The following is a 12,975-nucleotide window of genomic DNA, read 5'->3' on the forward strand; positions in this document are numbered from 1 at the left end:
CTCGGACTACGCACAGATCTTCCTCTGCACATCGCCCCCTGCTGGTCGGGAGTGTGTGGACATGGTCGGAGCTGGCGCGCCCCAAAACTCGTTTTTAAGAAATCTGAGGGTTTTGAACCAGAAAAAAAGCTATTGTCCTGAAAAAAAGGAAAACCTCCACAGAATGAGACCTTTGTTAAAGCTGTAAGTGTAAGTCCCTGTCACTCAAACACAAGCAGTTTGTTTTTACATGCGCTCCATGTGGGAAATGCTTTATGTGTCGCAGAGGATTTTTTTGTCTTTGCAATGTTTCAATGGACTGACCAGCCACTGACCACAACAACAAGCCAGCAGTACACTCTCCAGTTATTTCAATACATCCACGGTGCTCACACAGCGCACTGCTGCCTCCCACTGGTGATAGTCCGTAATGACACTACAAAACAAACCTTCTTCTTCTTCTTCTTCTTCTTCTTCTTCTTCTTCTTCTTCTTCTTCTTCTTCTTCTTTGGCGTTTTATGGCGGCTGGTATCCAAGTGTTTATTCTTTAGACTTTATTCTTCAGACTTCATCTTCAGTTCCATCAGAGCAAAGAGGGGCCAAGCAAAGTCTTCATTGACACAGATTTAAACCCCAGATCAAAAGCGTGGGAGAAAGTCTCCTCTGGACTCCATTCAAACATGGGGGACAGTGTCTTCTTTTCCACGGGTTTCACATTGGTCACTATGATGTTTTCCGATTAAGAAGCTGCCCAATGCCAGGCCTCAGTGCCACAGTCACAGTCTGTTGTTTCCCGGGTTGTAAATGTCTCCCCCTCTAATACTCCTCTGAATATTGTAGAAAAAATAATCATCTGGACTCCAGCCCTTGGATGAGGGTTTTTTCCTACTATGGAACACTCCTGGACGACTGAGGGATGACGCCAACATGTTTCCTCCGAACATTGTACAGGTGCCTTCCTCTCCTTTCAGCGTCCCACTCCATTTGCCACCGTGCCACCGTGCCACTGTGCACACATGTTCGATGTTCGTAGCTGCTCAGGGCGATGTCTATATCTACAGTTTCCCACTTTGATGCAACCTTAGCAATTTGATCCGCAATTTCATTGCCCATAATTCCCACATGGGCGGCGTCCCACAGAAAACCATGTGACCATCTAGGGATGAGCCCCGGGCGCAGAGCAGCAGTTTAAGACGCTCCTCTGTCGCTGAACTCTCGCCCGCTCTGTCACATGTGAAGTGTTCAGATTCAAGACAGATAGAGACTGTGTGTGTCCCTCGTGTCCCTCGTATAAATAATGCCAAAAATTCACATCTCAGAAAAAATATTTCAGGCGTCAGACCAAATAACTTAAGGAAAATAACAATCACAAATGACACAAATATACAAATGAATAAACACGTAAAATGTGGACTGCTAAACATTAGAGCAATTTCCTCCAAATCGCTCTTAGTTCATGAATTAATTAGTGACTATAACATAGATCTTCTAGCTCTAACTGAAACGTGGCTTCAACAAGACGACTACGTCAGACTAAATGAGTCCACCCCACCCACCCATGTTAACCCCACCCACCCATGTTAACCCCACCCACCCATGTTAACTTTCAGACTGCCAGGAGCACAGGCCGAGGTGGTGGTGTGGCAGTGATCTCCCACTCAAGCCTACTCATGAGCCCTAAAACTAACAATGCATTTCACTCATTTGAAAGCCTTATGCTGTCAATCACATGTCCAAATATGAAAAACCAAAAAGGAGTTTTGTTCATAGTTATCTACCGACCTCCTGGTCCCTATTCAGAGTTTTTAACAGAGTTTTCTGACTTTATATCAAACTTGGTGTTAGCCTGGGATAAAATAGTTATAGCTGGAGGCTTTAATATCCACGTGAACATGAGTGATGACGCTCTCAGTAATGCCTTCAGCGCCTTGTTAGACAGCATTGGTTTCACTCAGAATGTAAATAAACCGACTCACACTCACAAGAACACTCTGGATCTTGTCCTAACGTATGGAACAGAGATTAGTGACCTCATTGTCCTCCCTCAAAACCCTATATTGTCAGATAATTTCCTAATTACCTTTCAGTTTATTCTTAAAGATCATCCAGTCCCACAAAATAAAGTTATAATGAAAAGGACAATATCTGAAAAATCTATCTCAAAATTCAAAGAAATAATAGAGCCAATATTCAGTGACATGTCATGTGATCATGTCATGTGATCGTGTCATGTGATCGTGTCATGTGATCATGTCATGTGATCACGTCATGTGATCATGTCATGTGATCCTGCTGAGAACAGTTTTAGTCCCAGTTTAAGTGATCAATTTGTCAACTTGACCATGAATTCTCTGAAGTCTGCTCTTGACGTTGTAGCGCCGTTAAAACAGAAGGTCATTAGGCCAAAGCGCGCCTCCCCATGGTACAACCAAGAACTGCATTCACATAAACAAAGGGTTAAAAAGTTAGAGGGATTATTTCGTCGCTCTCACACAGAAGAATCCCTAAAAGCATGGAAAAGTTGCCTGCTGTCCTATAAGCAGGCTCTGCGTAAGGCCCAAACCAGATATTATTCAAATCTAATAGAAGTCAACAAAAGTAACACTAAATTCCTTTTCAGCACTGTAGCTAGGCTAACAAACTGTCACAGTGCAGTAGAGCCCTCAATCCCAGCTTCTCTCAGCTCTGATGATTTCCTCCTATTTTTTAACAATAAAATAAAAACAATCAGAGATAAATTAGATGAAATTACCCCCGCTATTAGCCCTGAACTAGCCCAAGCTGTAAATCTAACGTCCCATAGAAATCCACCTGTAAACTTAGAAAGGTTCACAGCTGTTGATCAAGCAGAGATAACTTCAGCCATTATGTCCTCTAAAAGCTCAACTTGTGTCCTAGACCCCATTCCAAGCAGACTCCTCAAAGACATTCTCCCCCTAATTATACACTTTATTCTTAATATGATAAATACTTCACTCGAAAGTGGCTATGTTCCACAGTCCTTCAAACATGCAGTCATTAAACCTCTTCTGAAAAAGCCTAATCTAGATCCCGACCTATTGGTAAACTACAGACCTATTTCAAATCTTCCCTTCGTCTCTAAAATCCTTGAAAAAGTTGTAGTAAAACAGCTTTGTCGCCACCTGCAGGACAATAACTTATTTGAAGTTTTCCAGTCAGGGTTCAGAGCCCACCACAGCACTGAAACTGCACTAGTTAAAGTCACAAATGATTTGTTATTAGCCGCTGACGATGGACTGGTCTCAATCCTGGTTCTGTTGGACCTCAGCGCAGCGTTTGACACCATTGACCACAACATTCTACTGCAGAGGTTAGAATGTGATGTAGGTGTTGGAGGAACAGCCCTCAGCTGGTTTAAATCCTATTTATCTGATAGGTACCAATTTGTTAATGTAAACCAGAGCTCCTCACCTTGTTGTAAAGTAATTTACGGTGTGCCACAGTGTTCGGTACTCAGTCCAATTCTGTTTACTCTTTATATGCTGCCATTAGGCAACATTATCAGAAAGCATGGCATTAACTTCCACTGCTATGCAGATGACACTCAGCTGTATTTATCAATGAAACCTGATCAGAGCGATCAAGTAGACAGACTTAGTACTTGTGTGAAGGATATAAAAACCTGGATGACACTTAACTACCTGCTTCTTAACCCTGAAAAAACCGAGGTCATTGTGCTTGGCCCTAAGCATCTACGAGACGGTCTATCTGAGCAGATAGTCACACTGGACAATGTCAGTGTAGCCTCCAGTTCTACTGTAAGAAACCTCAGAGTCTTATTTGACCGGGAGCTCTCATTTAAAGCTCATATAAATCAAGTCTGTAAAACAGCCTATTTCCATTTGCGCAACAAGAGCCAAAATCAGAAGAATCCTGCCTAAAAGCGAAGCTGAAAAACTTATCCATGCATTTGTAACGACTAGATTAGACTACTGTAACTCCTGCTTGCAGCGTGTCCTAAAAGCTCCATAAAAAGCTTTAACTGTTTCAAAATGCAGCAGCAAGATTACTAACAGGAACAAAAAGAAGAGAGCACATTACGCCGGTGCTGGAGTCTCTTCACTGGCTCCTGTCCAGTTTAGAATGAAATTTTAAATTCTACTCTTGACCTACAAAGCCATAAATGACATGGCCCCATCCTACCTCAAAGATGCTATAGAACCATATCATCCAAACAGAGCTCTTTGCTCTCAGAATGCTGGCCTTCTGGTGGTGCCAAGAGTCTCTAAAAGTACTGTAGGAGGTAGAGCGTTTAGCTACCAAGCTCCTGTGTTATGGAATCAGCTCCCGACCCATGTTAAATATGCTGACACAGTCTCTTCATTTAAGTCCAGGCTTAAAACGTTCCTCTTCGAAATCGCTTATGGTCAGAGTAGTTAGGAACAGAAACATAAACCCACAGCTTTAGCTACGCTGCCCTAGGAGCAACTGTGCTGGGGGAAGTATGACAGCTTGAGCACTATCCTCTTCTTTTGACTACTTATGCTATCAAACAATATTTATTTTTTAATTCCACTTGCAAACTGTTCACCGCCTTCTTTTTCTTTCTCTCACTCCTTAGGACCTGTGGACCCAGATGCCCCTCTCCTGGTGAAGTGGTCCCTGCCCTGTGTGGACGGTCCCTCATCTGCCTGAGGAGTGGGTCCAGTTCGCCTCCGACGGTCCCTCATCTGAACTATTGGCTATTGGCATGAGGCCATATTATCTGCCCCGGGAGTTCTCACATGTGATTTTGATTGCAGTCTATGTGGCCCCGTCTGCCAATGCTGAAGATGCTTGTGAAGCACTGCTCTCCTGCACTTGTAGGCTGCAAACACAGCATCCACAGGCTCTCTTCCTCATCTCTGGTGACTTTAACCACGCTTCTCCCTCTTCTGTTCTACCAACATACACCCAGTATGTTACCTGCCCCACCAGAGAGAATAGAACATTGGACTTGTTTTTTGCCAACACCAAGGAGGCTTATTCTTCTTCCCCCCTCCCTCCCCTGGGCAGCTCGGACCACAACCTTGTATATCTGAGGCCTGTGTATGAACCCATCGTGCGCAGGCAGCCTGTGGTGTCCCGTGAGGTGAGGATGTGGTCTGCTGAGAGCGAGGAGGCTCTGAGGGACTGCTTCAGCACCACTGTCTGGACTGAGCTTTATGACCCACATGGGGAGGACATCAACACCATCACAGAGTGCATCACGGACTACATCAACTTCTGTTTTGAGAACATTGTTCCCTCCCGGACGGTGCAGTGTTTTCCAAACAACAAGCCATGGATTAACCGTGAACTGAAGGCTCTGCTGAAGGAGAAGAAGAGAGCCTTCAGGTCAGGGAACAAGGAGGAGCTGAGGACTGTGCAGAAGGAGCTGAGGAGGCAGATCAGGCAGGCTGAGGCCGGCTACAAGAGGAGGATGGAGGAGCAGCTGCAGCAAAAGAACATTCAGGGAGTGTGGAGGAGCCTGAAAACCATCTCGGGCTTCAAAATCCCCCCTGCCCAGACAGAGGGGGATCTACAGTGGGTGAATGATTTAAATGATCACTTCTTGAGGTTTGATCGGTCACCCGCCCCTCCCCCTGCACAGCTGCATGCTCCCTCTTCCACAGCTGGACAATGCCCTGCATCTGTTCCTCTTCGCTTATCTGCCCCGGACCATCAGCTCCCCACTTCGCCTGGACTCACCCATCCCCCCAGCACACAGTCCCCCTGCCAACCACTGACTGTCACAGCAGCACAGGTGAGGAGTGAGCTGAAGAGGATTAAAGTGAGGAAGGCAGCAGGACCTGATGGCATCAGCCCCAGGCTCCTTAAGTCCTGCGCAGATGAACTGTGTGGAGTTATGGAGCATGTCTTCAACATGAGCCTGAAGCTGAGGGTGGTACCACAGGTCTGGAAGACCTTCTGTCTGGTACCTGTGCCTAAGACACCGCGCGCCCCAAAGACCTCAACAGCTTCAGGCCAGTGGCTCTCACGTCCCACCTGATGAAGACACTGGAGCGGCTAGTCCTGGACCACCTCCGCTCCACCGTGAGCTCAGCCATGGACCCGCTGCAGTTTGCATATCGGTCTGGCATCGGAGTGGAGGACGCCGTCATCTCCCTGCTGCACCACTCTCTCTCTCACCTGGAAAAGCCTGGCAGCTCTGTGAGGATTCTGTTCTTCGATCTTTCCAGCGCCTTCAACACCATCCAGCCGCTGCTCCTGAGGGACAAGCTAGAGACGGCTGGTGTGGAGTATGACCTGGCAGAGTGGATCCTGGACTACCTCACAGACCGACCCCAGTTTGTGAGAGCCCGGAACTGTGTGTCTGACACTCGGACCTGCAGTGTGGGGGCGCCCCAGGGCACTGTCCTCGCGCCCTTTCTCTTCACCCTTTACACTGCAGACTTCAGACATGACACGGACAGCTGTGTCCTGCAGAAGTTCTCTGACGACTCTGCCATCATCGGACTCATCACGGACGACGATGACGCGGAGTACAGAGGACTGGAGCAGGACTTTGTGGACTGGTGTCAGCGGAACCACCTCCTCATCAACGCGGGGAAGACCAAGGAGATGGTGGTGGATTTCCGCAGACGCCACCCCACTGCCCCCTCACCAGTGAACATCCAGGGACGGGACATTGAGAGAGTGGACTCATGCAAGTACCTGGGTGTTCATCTGAACCACAAACTGGACTGGACTCATAACACAGACACACTGTACAGGAAGAGCCAGAGTCGGCTCTACCTCCTGAGGAGACTCAGGTCTTTTGGAGTGACAGGGCCACTCCTGAAGACCTTCTACGACTCTGTGGTGGCATCGGCCCTCCTGTATGGTGTGGCCTGCTGGAGCAGCAGCATCACAGAGAGGGAGAGGAAGAGGCTGGACAGAGTCATCAAGAAGTCCAGCTCCGTCCTGGGCTGTGCTCTGGACTCGGTGCAGGAGGTGGGGGACAGGAGGGTCCTGGCTAGATTCACATCTATGCTGGACCATGAGTGTCACCCCCTGCAGGACACTCTCTCCGCTCTGGAGAGCAGCTTCAGTGAGAGACTGATCCACCCTCGATGTGTGAAGGAAAGGTTCCGTAGGTCTTTCCTTCCTGCTGCTGTCAGACTTTATAACAAAAACTGTTAGTACTGAACACTCGCAATACTGACCTAACCTAATACTGATGTGCAATTACTGTGAAATTCATGTGCAATCTATGTGCTGTCGTGACACATATTCATGTGCAATTACTGTCGGGATCACATGCAATGGTATTTATTTATTTATTTATTTGTCTATGGGAGTTTTTATTTATTTATAGGAGATCTTCTACTGAAAGTGTTTTTCAGACTTCCTATAAGTGATCTGTTCTTCTGTATCTACCTCTGTATCTACCTGCGTTGCACCAATGAAATTTCCCCATGTGGGACAATAAAGGAATATCTTATCTTATCTTATCTTATCTTATCTTATCTGCCTGAAGAGTGGTCCAGCTCGCCTCCGACGGTCCCTCATCTGCTTGAAGAGTGGGTCCAGCTCGCCTCAGTCGGTCCCTCATCTGCTTGAAGAGTGGGTCCAGCTCGCCTCCGACGGTCCCTCATCTGCCTGAAGAGTGGCTCCAGCTCCAGTCTCCTCGTGTCCGTCTGTCCGTCTGTGAGAGTCGGATCTCTCCTTCACTGGAACTCCTCCAGGTTTCTACGCTTTTTTCCCAAAGAGTTTTTTTTTTGTAGTTTTTCCTGGCCGAGAAGGAGAGTCTAAGGACAGAGGACCCTGGGACATCATCCCTCGCCACCACAGACATTGTTGATTCATTTCTCCCTGTGGCCCTCAGAGGCATCTGTTGTTGTGATTTTGGGCCTTACAAAAATAAATTGATTTGATTTGAAAACCCACATCACTCCCTCCCCTTTTCTCCCTGTGCAGTATATGTAGGGCCTCTTCACCCTGTGCAGTATATGTAGGGCCTCTTCACCCTGTGCAGTATATGTAGGGCCTCTTCACCCTGTGCAGTACATGTAGGGCCTCTCCACCCTGTGCAGTATATGTAGGGCCTCTTCACCCTGTGCAGTATATGTAGGGTCTCTTCACCCTGTGCAGTACATGTAGGGTCTCTTCACCCTGTGCAGTACATGTAGGGTCTCTTCACCCTGTGCAGTATATGTAGGGTCTCTTCACCCTGTGCAGTATTTGTAGGGCCTCTTCACCCTGTGCAGTATATGTAGGGTCTCTTCACCCTGTGCAGTATATGTAGGGCCTCTTCACCCTGTGCAGTATATGTAGGGTCTCTTCACCCTGTGCAGTATTTGTAGGGCCTCTTCACCCTGTGCAGTATATGTAGGGCCTCTTCACCCTGTGCAGTATTTGTAGGGCCTCTTCACCCTGTGCAGTATATGTAGGGCCTCTTCACCCTGTGCAGTACATGTAGGGCCTCTTCACCCTGTGCAGTACATGTAGGGTCTCTTCACCCTGTGCAGTATATGTAGGGTCTCTTCACCCTGTGCAGTATTTGTAGGGCCTCTTCACCCTGTGCAGTACATGTAGGGCCTCTTCACCCTGTGCAGTATATGTAGGGCCTCTTCACCCTGTGCAGTACATGTAGGGCCTCTTCACCCTGTGCAGTACATGTAGGGTCTCTTCACCCTGTGCAGTATATGTAGGGTCTCTTCACCCTGTGCAGTATTTGTAGGGCCTCTTCACCCTGTGCAGTAATTGTAGGGCCTCTTCACCCTGTGCAGTATATGTAGGGCCTCTTCACCCTGTGCAGTACATGTAGGGCCTCTTCACCCTGTGCAGTATATGTAGGGCCTCTTCACCCTGTGCAGTATATGTAGGGCCTCTTCACCCTGTGCAGTACATGTAGGGCCTCTTCACCCTGTGCAGTATATGTAGGGTCTCTTCACCCTGTGCAGTATTTGTAGGGCCTCTTCACCCTGTGCAGTATATGTAGGGCCTCTTCACCCTGTGCAGTACATGTAGGGCCTCTTCACCCTGTGCAGTATATGTAGGGTCTCTTCACCCTGTGCAGTATTTGTAGGGCCTCTTCACCCTGTGCAGTATATGTAGGGCCTCTTCACCCTGTGCAGTACATGTAGGGCCTCTTCACCCTGTGCAGTATATGTAGGGCCTCTTCACCCTGTGCAGTACATGTAGGGTCTCTTCACCCTGTGCAGTATATGTAGGGTCTCTTCACCCTGTGCAGTATTTGTAGGGCCTCTTCACCCTGTGCAGTACATGTAGGGCCTCTTCACCCTGTGCAGTACATGTAGGGTCTCTTCACCCTGTGCAGTACATGTAGGGCCTCTTCACCCTGTGCAGTATTTGTAGGGCCTCTTCACCCTGTGCAGTACATGTAGGGCCTCTTCACCCTGTGCAGTATATGTTGGGCCTCTTCCATCCACTTTAGGGCCACACAAGAGCTCAAATCTCAGCCGTAAACTCTCCAATTCCATCAGAAAGTTGCTAAATTTATTTTTTTATTTGCGGTGTTCTAAATCAGAAAATATAAGAGTAAAACATATTTTATATTCATTTTTGTGTTAAAATTTCTCTCCCAAATTTCTCAAATGTTGATTTTGTAAGATTTGCGGTCAGGGTCAGGTTAGGGTTAAGGTTAAGGTTAAGGTTAGGGTTAAGGTTAGGGTTAAGGTTAGGGTTAAGGTTAGGGTTAAGGTTAGGGTTAAGGTTAGGGTTAGGGTTAGGGTTAAGGTTAAGGTTAGGTTTAAGGTTAAGGTTAGGGTTAAGGTTAAGGTTAGGGTTAAGGTTAAGGTTAAGTTTAAGGTTAGGGTTAAGGTTAAGGTTAAGGTTAGGGTTAAGGTTAAGGTTAGGGTTAAGGTTAGGGTTAAGGTTAAGGTTAAGGTTAAGGTTAGGGTTAAGGTTAGGGTTAAGGTTAAGGTTAAGGTTAGGGTTAAGGTTAAGGTTAAGGTTAGGGTTAAGGTTAAGGTTAGGGTTAAGGTTAAGGTTAGGGTTAAGGTTAAGGTTAAGGTTAGGGTTAAGGTTAAGGTTAAGGTTAGGGTTAAGGTTAAGGTTAGGGTTAAGGTTAAGGTTAAGGTTAAGGTTAGGGTTAAGGTTAAGGTTAGGGTTAAGGTTAAGGTTAGGGTTAAGGTTAGGGTTAAGGTTAAGGTTAAGGTTAGGGTTAAGGTTAAGGTTAGGGTTAAGGTTAAGGTTAGGGTTAAGGTTAAGGTTAGGGTTAAGGTTAAGGTTAAGGTTAAGGTTAAGGTTAGGGTTAAGGTTAAGGTTAAGGTTAAGGTTAAGGTTAAGGTTAGGGTTAAGGTTAAGGTTAGGGTTAAGGTTAGGGTTAAGGTTAGGGTTAAGGTTAAGGTTAGGGTTAAGGTTAAGGTTAGGGTTAAGGTTAAGGTTAAGGTTAGGGTTAAGGTTAAGGTTAAGGTTAGGGTTAAGGTTAAGGTTAGGGTTAAGGTTAAGGTTAAGGTTAGGGTTAAGGTTAGGGTTAAGGTTAAGGTTAGGGTTAAGGTTAAGGTTAGGGTTAAGGTTAAGGTTAAGGTTAGGGTTAAGGTTAAGGTTAAGGTTAGGGTTAAGGTTAAGGTTAGGGTTAAGGTTAAGGTTAAGGTTAAGGTTAGGGTTAAGGTTAAGGTTAGGGTTAAGGTTAAGGTTAGGGTTAAGGTTAGGGTTAAGGTTAAGGTTAAGGTTAGGGTTAAGGTTAAGGTTAGGGTTAAGGTTAAGGTTAGGGTTAAGGTTAAGGTTAGGGTTAAGGTTAAGGTTAAGGTTAAGGTTAAGGTTAGGGTTAAGGTTAAGGTTAAGGTTAAGGTTAAGGTTAAGGTTAGGGTTAAGGTTAAGGTTAGGGTTAAGGTTAAGGTTAAGGTTAGGGTTAAGGTTAGGGTTAAGGTTAAGGTTAGGGTTAAGGTTAAGGTTAAGGTTAAGGTTAAGGTTAGGGTTAAGGTTAAGGTTAAGGTTAAGGTTAAGGTTAAGGTTAGGGTTAAGGTTAAGGTTAGGGTTAGGGTTAAGGTTAAGGTTAAGGTTAGGGTTAAGGTTAGGGTTAAGGTTAAGGTTAGGGTTAAGGTTAAGGTTAGGGTTAAGGTTAAGGTTAAGGTTAGGGTTAGACATGAGGCTATATGGCACTGCCGCGGCTCTGCAGCCACGACCTTTAAAATATTAGAGGCCAGTGGTGCATGGAATTTTTTGTGCCTTGAGAAATGGGCAGAAGGCGGGGACTGGAAGAGTGAGACCTGTGCAGCCCGAGCCTGGCACAGAATCTGAATCTGAGCAGGCAGTTAAAGAGACGACTAATAGAACAAGAAGTGACTCAAATCATTCGCAAAGCGAGGAGTCATCTTGTTGGGATGGCGGCCCGTGACTATCGAGGATGTATATTCAAGGATCCTCAAGTTGTTGAAAAGTTTGTGGGGGAGAAATTAGGCAAAGGTCAATTCAAATAACTAGAAATGGCATAGCATTAATTGACTGTTTTGCAAAGACAGTGAGAACAAGTGCTAAAGACTGAGGTGTTTGTAAGGCATCTGTGCATCGATGTGTCCCGCTTGATGCAGAGCCAAGATGTAAAGGTGTAGTTAGTGCTGTGCCTGTTGATTTTTATGTGATGGACTTTCTGGATGTTCATGGTGTGTCTGGGGTTCGGAGGATGTCTCAGTTTATTGGAGGAGAGTCTGTAGAAAGTATGTCTAAAGTAGCTCAGTGGTAGAGTGTTCGTCTTCTGCTCCAAAGATCGTGACTGGTTCCTTGATGTAAAGTGCCTTGACGGTAGAAAAGCGCTATATAAATGTGACCATTTACCATTTCACCCCCTTGAGGTGGAGTATGGTTACATGGCTGTGGAGTGTGAGTTTGAGTGTGTGAATGACCTAAAGTGTGTGCATCGTACTGGAGCCCATGAATGCCCGAGGCAGAAAATAGAAAGTGAGGGAAACCGAGTCAGATTAGAAAATATTGTGTCATATTCAGAAGCTGTTAAAGTCGTTAAAGGACAGGGGCAAGCTGAACCGAAGCAATCACAGGGTTAGGGTTAGGGTTAGGGTTAGGGGGGTTAGGGTTCATCATGATACTGGATGCTTCAAGAAATGATTTACATATGGGGGATATAACTGATTTAGATTTAGAACTGAAGACACATGCAGCCCAGTGTAAGCATGGCTAAGTGATTGTTTGCAGACTTTGGCACCAAATTCTGCCATTTTTCTTCAACTTGGAACGCTCATGGTTGAGCTTTAACTCATAAGATGACTTTGTTTAAACAACTGCCACTGCCAGAGTCCACCAGTCTTACTCCAGACGCTAAAAAGGGAAGATGGAGACGAGTCTGGAAGTGTTACAGGACAATATTGTCAATTTGGTCTCTGTAAAAATAACAGAAAGTGCAGAAGATATCAAGAAAACAATCAACAAAACTAACCCTAACCCCTAACAATCAGACGCTCTCCTTAAAAATGTCAAAACAGTGGAGAAGAACACCACATACCATGAGGAGCGAATTGAGACATAGGAAATACAAATCAGCACATTGGAGCGGTACCAGCACGCTCTGATGGCTCATGGAGGCTGGAGTGGAGAGTGTGAATTGGAGAGCTGCTGAAATCTGCTGCACTGTGTTCCCGGAAGTTGGGTATTATTTGAAAATGATATTGACATCTGCCACTGAATCGGCCGGCGTGAGGAAAGCAAGATCCGTCTGTGATCATCCACTTCACCATTAGATTCTGTCAAGATGCCTTTTGGAGGAACGCAAAATCATCTAACACCCTGAAAGCTCGGACGCTCCGAATTGGTAAAGATCTGTCCTCCAAAGACAAGGAGAGGTGCACAGTGGCAAATATTAATGGGGGAGACGTTATAACCCGGGGAAACAACAGGAGAGAGCAAGTCCTGAAAACAAGACTGCGACTGGGGCACTGAGGGTATTGGGCCTCTTCTTGATTGGAAAACGTCATAATGGCAAATGTGAAACCTGTGGAAAAGAAGACACTGTCCCCCATGTTTTAATGGAGTGTAACAGCTTTGATCTGGGGTTTAAATCTGTCGATAAAGACTTTGCTTGGCCCTCTTTGCATC

The sequence above is a fragment of the Eucyclogobius newberryi genome, unplaced genomic scaffold (genome assembly GCF_026437365.1).
Source record: "Eucyclogobius newberryi isolate DKJ021-1_F unplaced genomic scaffold, fEucNew1.0.hap1 SCAF_10, whole genome shotgun sequence".
NCBI classification, from domain to species: domain Eukaryota; kingdom Metazoa; phylum Chordata; class Actinopteri; order Gobiiformes; family Gobiidae; genus Eucyclogobius; species Eucyclogobius newberryi.